The following is a 9,261-nucleotide window of genomic DNA, read 5'->3' as shown; positions in this document are numbered from 1 at the left end:
GTCGTGTGACCTTTGAAAAATCCTTAATAAAGCCTCGGTAAAAACCGGCATGTCCATGGAAACTTCTTACCGCTTTTACTGTGGTAGGTTCTGGAAGTTTAGTTATGGTCTCAATCTTAGCCTTATCAACTTCTATTCCTGCTTTTAAAATCTTATGTCCTAAAACTATCCCTTCCTTAACAATGAAGTGACATTTTTCCCAATTCAAAACTAAATTTGAATCTTCACACCGGGTAAGCATCTTGTCAAGGTTAGACAGGCACGAATCAAAGGTACTACCAAAGGCTGAGAATTCGTTCATGAAGACTTCCATACAACGTTCAATCATATCGTGGAATATTGCTACCATGCATCGCTGGAATGTAGCTGGTGCATTGCATAACCCAAAGGGCATGCGTCGATAAGCAAATGTTCCATAAGGACATGTAAAGGTTGTCTTTTCTTGGTCCTTTGGATCGAGGGGAATCTGAAAGTAGCCGGAAAAACCGTCAAGGAAACAATAGTATTCATTTTCTGATAGACGTTCCAACATTTGATCGATGAAGGGTAATGGAAACTGATCTTTTTGGGTTGCATCGTTTAGTTTACAATAATGTATGCAAACCCTCCAACTAGTGACTTCCCGTGTTGGAATAAGCTCATTATTCTCATTTTGAATTACGGTTGTCCCTCCCTTTTTTGGTACCATTTGAATAGGCTTAACCCATGGTAAATCAGAAATGGGATAGATTAGACCGACTTCCAGAAGTTTGATTACTTTTATGTCGGAGGTCTTCCAAGCAATTGCCTTCTTATGTGATTTCAAAACTTGAATCAATTTCGCCTTCTCTTGTGGCGTGAGGTCTTTCGAGATGATCACAGGGAGTTGCGATTCTCCTTCTAAGAATGCATACTCCAGATTTTTGAGAAACTTCTTTAATTCCAATTCTGGGGGTTCCTCGATAGATGGCTTCATCCTAGCTATCTCCTTTCGGTCTAACGAGTCATACTTCTCCTAGAATTATGATTCTTCATTAGCGGTCACTGATGCTATCAGTTGTTTTTGGAAATTGTCCTTGTTAATGCTTCTTCCTCAGAAACGTCTTCTTTAGTCTCGAAGGTAGGTTCAGAAATCTCCTCGCAGTCCTCCTTTGACTTAGGTTCCTGATATTCTGGAATGAAATTCGTTTCTTCATTCGGCCTTCTCCTTAAGAGGGGTAGAGGAATGCCTTGTCCTAGTGGTGCTATTTAGATAGTTTTGCCAAGAAAATTACTTTCAGAGAGGGGAGATTTGTGTTGACTAAGGTTTATGGCTGAATATTTGTCGAGATTTCCTTTAGGAGGTGTAAAGAACATATCCTTAGAAATTTGATCTTGACTACATATAACCATGGTTTCTTCCAGGTATTCGTGGACGAGTTCTTGAAAGGAATCAGAGAGATTCACATCTTCTTCGCGAGGATGGTTCATGAGATGATCAACATTGAATTCGATCTCTTCTCCTCCAACCCTTAGTTTCAATGATTTCTCGTGCACATCAATTACAGTCTTGGCAGTATTCAGGAATGGTCTGCCAAGAATGAGTGGGACCTTCGTGTCTTCCTCAATATCCATAATGACGAAATCAACAGGAAATGCGAACTTATCCACTCTAACTAGGACATCTTCAGCTATTCCTCGAGGAATCTTAATTGATCTGTCCGTGATTGGATAGTCATTCTGGTAGGACTTAAGTCATTTAATCTTAGCTTTTTGAATAACGAATAGGGCATTAGGTTTACACTAGCTCCCAAGTCTGCTAACGCATTGCTAATTTGGACATATTGCAGGTAGCAAGGTACCGTAAATCTTCCTGTATCTCCTAACTTAGGGGGAATTCCATGTTGTAACACTAACGAGCATTCTTCTCTTAAGGGCAAGCTAACTATCTCTCTTAATCTCTCTTTGTTTGAAAGCAGTTCTTTGAAAAATTTAGCGCAGTTCGGCATTTCTACTAAAGCATCTACTAGTCGTACATTCAAATGCAAATTCTTAATAATATCCCAATACTTGACGAATTGCGCTTCTTGTTTTTCCTTCCTATCGAAATTTCCGGGGCCTAAGGAAAGATAGGTTCTGGTGGATTGACAACTGGGTCAATGGGTACAGGTTCCTTATCGAAAAAAATCTTGTATGGGTATATTGACAGTTGTTTCTTTTCCTCCTCTAGTGATTACTAAGGCATCAAACTCACTACACTCTATATCAATTTTAGTGGTTAAACTTTTAAGCGTAAGCTGAAAATTGGTGATTAATTCTTCAAAAGTTTTTATCAAAGTGTCGAACTTATTTTGACATTCTATGACTTGAAGGTTTATCATGTATTGCTTTTTCATAAATCAGCTAAAATTTCCATAGAGTGGAGAGTAGGTTTGTGTAACGGGAAGATTATATTATGATCCGAGCTATTTTGCTGTTTATGTGCCCATCTAGGGTAGGGATACCTTAGATTGGTTCTAGTAGCATCGGAGTTCCTAGGAATTGGTAAACTTTGAAGAGTGAGGGTGAGATCTTGTAACCTGGTTTCCAGTATTTTTACCGTATGAGCGAAGACGTCATCCTTTTCAACAGCTTCATTGCTCCAATCTTCCTATTGTGCTGCTATTGTGTCCAATAGATTCCATGCTTCGTTTGCTGTTCGGGACTTGAAACTGCCTTGCGAGGCCATGTCTAGGAGAAACCTATCATCCTTGGTCAAACCATTGTAAAGCATACAGATTATGTCTGCCTGACTTAACGAATGATTCGGACATCTTTTAAGCATCATCTTTATTCTATTCCATGCTACACACAATGACTCGTTTTCTTTTTGAGAAAAATTTGTGATGTCATTTCTTAAACAGGTTTGTAAGGAGGGTGGATAAAATTTGTTTAGAAATTTGGTAGCTAGATCCTCCCATGAATGTATTGAATTCGGGTTAAGTTCGTCAAACCATGATGATGCATGTGCATAAAGTGAATATTGAAAAAGATGAAGTTTCAAAATGTTTTTCTCATTTTCTTCCTTCTTAAAAGAGTCAATCAGACTGATAAATTTGTTAAGTGAAAGTTTGGATCGTCCGTCGGTAATCCTTGAAATATACAGATCATACTGACTAGTTTAATCATGTGTGAACTGATTTCAGGAATTCCTTCGGTTCCTAAGGTGATTGGTCCTCCTCTTTCCTTTAAGCATGACTTATGCATAGAAGCAAGGGTATCTTGTTGTTCCATTTTTTAAGATTTTCTGTTTTTTTTTAAAAAGACTTAAAAGTAACTTTTAGAAAATATTAATTTGCTAAAAGGATCGATAATTTAATAAAAACAATTATTCTTGAAATTCGGTCGCTAACCTAATCGGATATATTAACTGATAGGAATTCTTACAGATTACTTGTATCTAGGTGGCCAGGCCGACTACGGAGAGGCAGGATCCTTTTGGTTCCAATATAATTGGAGACTATTCGAAAAATCCAACAACCAAGTCCCTGTATAATTGTCTTTCTTAGACACCACCAAACAATACTTTTGTCTGTTTAAAATCTTTCTCAATCAAAATATTCTCTCCCCGGCAGCGGCGCCAGAAAACTTCTGATGTCACTACAAAGATACGGCCAAAACAGACGGTTTAATTCGTGCGGTGTCATTAGGCCGCAGGACGTCCTGTTCAGTTGATCAAGGTAGCACACAGTGATTTTGTTTATTTATATTGTGCGGGGCCTAAATTTACTTTTACTTTCTAAGGTGTAGAAGGTGTAAGTTAACCTAGTGTCGTGTTTTTTGTCGTTTAGTTAAATTACCTAGATAAAGGATAGTAGTTGGTTTAAGCTAAAAGTTCTAAGTGCGGATAAGTAAATAAGTGGAAGGATATCCGGAGTATGCAGATCAGGGAAATGTTAACCAAGATATCAGTATTGGGTTAGGGAAAGGTAATAATGCTTATGTTAAGACTATGCTTGGAATGATGTAGATCTGGTTGGATGAGCCAATTACACAGACCTACTTGTCTCTGAACTCTCAGAGTTCTCTTTGAGCAGTGAGAAGTATGTCACTTGGTTGTATAATTGAAAGGTGGCTATACCTTGGAGGTTATCCTCAGTAAAGTACTAGGTTTATTAGCGAGTTGAGCTCCAGTCCTAACCCTCGTTATCAGTTTGATTAACTGAATAACAAGTGCCGTGTTGATTGAACACTGATCACAAATGGAAGGAGTCCGTCGGTTTAAGTTGGCAAAACCTTAAGTGAAAACTAACAACCATTCTATCATACTAATGAGATCATATCAATTCAAACATTATACAACATTATAGTTGATATACTGATAGTGAAGCAGATAGAAACCTAATAAATACCTAAACAGTTGATATGACTAAGTCCTAAGGCAACAATCAAACAAGAACATGCAATAGGCTTGGGTCACACAGTGAAGGTACTAACTAGATCTTAACAGCTCCTAAGAAGTCTCTTCGGAACAGTTAATAGGCATACTAGGTCATTCATGTCTCAATTTCTAAGTTCCGTGTCCTAAAAGCGCATTAATTGCCTCTCGGGAACTCCGGCCATACCGAGTTCATAGAATCTTCAGATACAGTATAAGCAGAGGTGTTAATACAATGAAGTATCTAATTTCATATAGGTGGACAAGTCCTGATGACAACCTAGGTTGGTCAATCCTTAAGATGCTAGCATACAAATCTATCAGACTTCCTAGTTCAGTATTGTACTAAATTAACATAATTACGTTAACTCAAACTTTTATCATGGAAACATACAGATTAATTAAGCTATCATGGTAATATCGGAACACATTATTAAACATAAAAAGTAAGAACACATGTTTAATACAAAAGACAAGCGTTTCGAATAAAGACCTGAAAAGGCTGAAGAAATATGCCCGAGATCGCAGGGACTCGCCGGGTTATCCTCCGGAAAATAAAAGCTAAACTAACTACTACTCAAAACTAACTAAAAGCTTGAAAATATAAAATAAATTACAAATTGAGTGTGTGTTGAAATGGATGGAGAAAGCCCTTTAAATAGACTTGAATTTTTCCTTCAAACGGCTGGCAGGCCGTTTACAAGGGCCGTTTGCATGGGCCGTTTGACTGACCCGTTTGGCAGGCTGTTTTTGAGCCAGGCAAGCCATTTGGCAGGCCGTTTGGTAGGCCATTTGGCTTTCCTGGTCAGTTGAATTTCCTGGATCGTAACTTGATTTCTTGTCTTTCACCGTTTTCGCTCTAGAATCTTCGTTTTAGCTCCGTTTTACTTGATTCTTTTTGCATCACCTTCGTAATTACTTAATCTACAAAATCAACCGAAAAAGCGATAATTTTGCCGAGAACTTTTGAATCTTTATTGTTCTAGGGCTTAATATTGGGGGGTAAAAATGTGACTTTTTGGCCGATATCAAATACCCCACACTTGGCTTTGCTTGTCCTCAAGCAAAAAGCGGGAATATAAGGTTCTTTCTAATAGATTCTCCCTTGCCCCACCCGTGGATCTTTTTATTATGCCTTCATCAGAAGTCATCACATCTTTTGAAAGTATTAGAAAAAGTTTCGAGCTTCGATGATTTGGTCGCTAGATTTCAATTGCGTCCATAGTGAAAAAGGCGTACTTTCCAACTCTCGGATGTAGAGTATACATGATCAGGCTCCTCACTAGCGGATCACTCATATCACTCAAGTGTTTAGGGTGTCCTATTCTAATTGTATTGTCACTCAGAAGCTAGTCGTGTAACAGCTCTCATCATAGGCTTGGTAAAGCATCGATATCTCCACCGGTTAAGCAAGGACGGCACTGATCTTCTTCCTAGGCATTCTTTTAAGAGGAAGACGGGTTGTGGGGTTTGGTTGGAAATTTTAATGGTTTGGTGAAAGGTATCCAGATCTTTTGATTTTTGAGAGAAGTGATAGACTTTGATTCTTCAGAGTATCCATTTTTGGATAGAGAGTGGCTTGGAATTCGTAAAAGTTTTCTTCGGAAGAGGCGGATTTTGCTAAGACTTTGTCTAGAATTTTCTTTGGCTCCTCTGGTATCCTTCTTTTAGGGCAACTTCTCGGGTTTTTCTTTGCCTTTATTCTTAGAGGCTTTGCTCTTTCATCAAACAATTTTTTTTTTTTTTTGGCATACCCTTTCTTCATAACTTTTGTCTTTCGTTCCTGGTGCCCAGAGAGGAAGTGATAGTCCACTGAAAATAGGTCTTTGACCTATTAAAAACAATCAGGGGTTCGGAATCTGTCAACAAGTGCTTTTGAAGCGAATTTAATCGATCTATCTCCTTATAAACCAAGTTCTAACTTGAACCGTACACCGGCACGCTCATCAATTGAAATGACAAAGTACTGTTGTAACGACCGCACTTTTTCGATCATTCTATACTTAAAAGATTAATATTTACATAAATTAAACCTTGCCAACATGATAAGCAATCCAAATTGTCGAGATTTATATTTCCGAAAAGAATTTTACACAACGTTTGACCGTCTAGTTTGACCAATGATATCACGAACTATACAATATATGATAATTATACGTTTGTGTATATATATGTATATATACATATTTAACATGATTAATGAATGTTTTAATATCTCATTTTGTATTAATAACAACAAGTTATATGTGTATTTTGAAACTACTAACTTAAGTTTTCAAAACGATAACAATACGTAACGTTATTTGACTTAAATACTTAAGACTATAATGTTTATACATATATTGTATAAGTAATGTATTTAATCACTTTTAAGAACTTAAATACATAAAATCATATAAGTGTATTCACAAAAGATAGCTATATTTGAATCCTCATTCCATTTTTCACAAAATTTCCATACGTATACCTAGAGTATTTGTACTCGTATCATACCAAGCTTCTATACGTATTTACTAATAGTAAATACACATCAAAATCACCACCTAACCAGCCATTATTCATGCCCTTAGAGCTAGGTAATTACTTTTGAATCATTGCAAGACTAATTACAAAAATACAAACTAGAATTTTGTCATGTTATCCTTAAAGATCACATTTTTAGGAGTATATATGTATCATCATTTTTGATTCATTTTTACTTCAATCTCTTAACTAAAAACACACACTCTTTCTTACTCTCTAAACTCCATAACAATCCAGCAAAGTTCCATAAAGATCTAGCTTCAAAAACCATACTAAAACACCATAAGAAAACCATACAAAAACACTTCAAGAAAACCCTCCAAGAACACCAACTTACTATCAATCTTTCATCCACTTCTATCACCCTTTTGATTCTAGCTTCTTACTTCTCTTTTACAGCAAACTTATCCAAGGAACTTGAGGTAGAATCTATGTTCATAACCTTATTCGATTCATATATATATAGCTATCTTATTTTGTGGTACAAAAGTTTAACAACAAGAACATAGTTTGAATGTTTTCAAACTTGTTTGCAAACTAAATAGATCCTTCTAACTTAACTTTTAAAATACTTCAAGACCTGTAATATAACTTATGTATATGCTAATTTAACAAGGTAAAACTTGGTTTTTCAAAGTATAAGTATTTTTAGAAAAATGGTCATTAAATGATTTTGTTGTAACAAAAATGTTTAACTTCATATGTTTCACTAATGTTTCACTTATGCCGTATGATTTTGAATACAAACCAAGGTATTTACAGTTCATAGTCTTAAAGAAGAACTCGATCCAAGAAGATGGCAATTTGAATCAACGAAAACGGATTTGTAACGAAGAAACTATGATCGAAACAAAATTGGTTATCCTAGATCATTTCAACTACGGGATCAATTGGAAAAAAATGATATAAATCACATATTTCTAAGATAACATGATATTTTATATATATGTACTTATAATTCAATTTTATATGGTTCAGGATCACCCGTAAACAATACGAGAAGATTAATCATAAGATCCCATGTTTGTACGCAACACGTCATTTGACAACACCGGTACTTTATGTACGCAACACGTCATTTGACAACACCGGTACCATGGGTCAAGATTAATCTCGACCAATACATATACGATGGGGTTTTATTTATTTCGTTGGGGGTTTTGTTTATTGCGGGTATATTAAACATCTAAAAATGAACCATTAAAAATTGAATTACTAACATCGGAATGCTAACTATGGACTAAGGAAATATTCAAAATATTAAAAGTATAACAAGTATATATATATATATAACGTTTGTTTTAAAATGAAAACATATTGATATATTATATATGGATAGGTTCGTGATATCAACCGGAAGACCGAGTCAAATTATTTATATCATCAAGACAAGAGTGAGTATATAGTCCCACTTTTAAACTCTAAATATTTCGGGATGAGAATACATGTATTTTATGTTTTACGATATGGACACAAGTAACTGAAAAATATGTTCTACGTTGAGTTGTACCACTGGCATACTTCCCTGTAGCTTGGTAACTAATATTTACAGCGGTATTGTAAACGCGAATCCTGTTGATAGATCTATCGGGCCTGACAACCCCAACCGGACTGGACGACCAGTATTCAACGGTTGCACAGTACTTCGTTTCGTGACTACACTTGGTACAGTGTAGTAAGATTTCATATTAAAGGGAATATGCGACGTGATTAATTGTTAAGTATGGTTACCAAGTGCTCAACCACTTAGAATATTTTTATTGAAATGTTTATATACGAAATCTTGTGGTCTATATATATATATTGCTGCGCACTAAACCTATATCTCACCAACTTTATGTTGACGTTTTTAAACATGTTTATTCTCAGGTGATAATTAAAGCTTCCGCTGCATTATGTTGAATCTAAGCAGGATCATGCGTACTCATATTTGTGTCAAAAATAAAACTGCATATCCGAGATGTTGCATTGTAAAATATGCTAGAAACCGTGTTGTTGTCATCATTTGTAAAGTTTGTAAGTCGAAGATTATCGCTAAACGTTAATCTTCTTTTTATTGTCTAAAGCTTGTAACAAAAATAATGGTTTGGTTTGTAATGTATAATATATGCAGTTTTCCTTTTTAAAAATGTCGCATATAGAGGTCAATACCTCGCAATGAAATCATACGTTATCTAACACGTTCTTATGGCTAAGGACGGGTTATGACATGTGGTATCAGAGCGGTGGTCTTAGCGAACCAGGTTTGCATTAGTGTGTCTAACTGATAAGTCGTTAGGATACATTAGTAAAGTCTGGACTTTGACCGGGTCTGATTTAAAAAAAAAAAAAAACCATTGCTTATCACTGTTGGTTAAAATTTA

This window comes from Rutidosis leptorrhynchoides, chromosome 2 (assembly GCF_046630445.1).
Source record: "Rutidosis leptorrhynchoides isolate AG116_Rl617_1_P2 chromosome 2, CSIRO_AGI_Rlap_v1, whole genome shotgun sequence".
Lineage (NCBI taxonomy): Eukaryota > Viridiplantae > Streptophyta > Magnoliopsida > Asterales > Asteraceae > Rutidosis > Rutidosis leptorrhynchoides.
Note: the sequence above shows the minus strand (reverse complement) of the source record.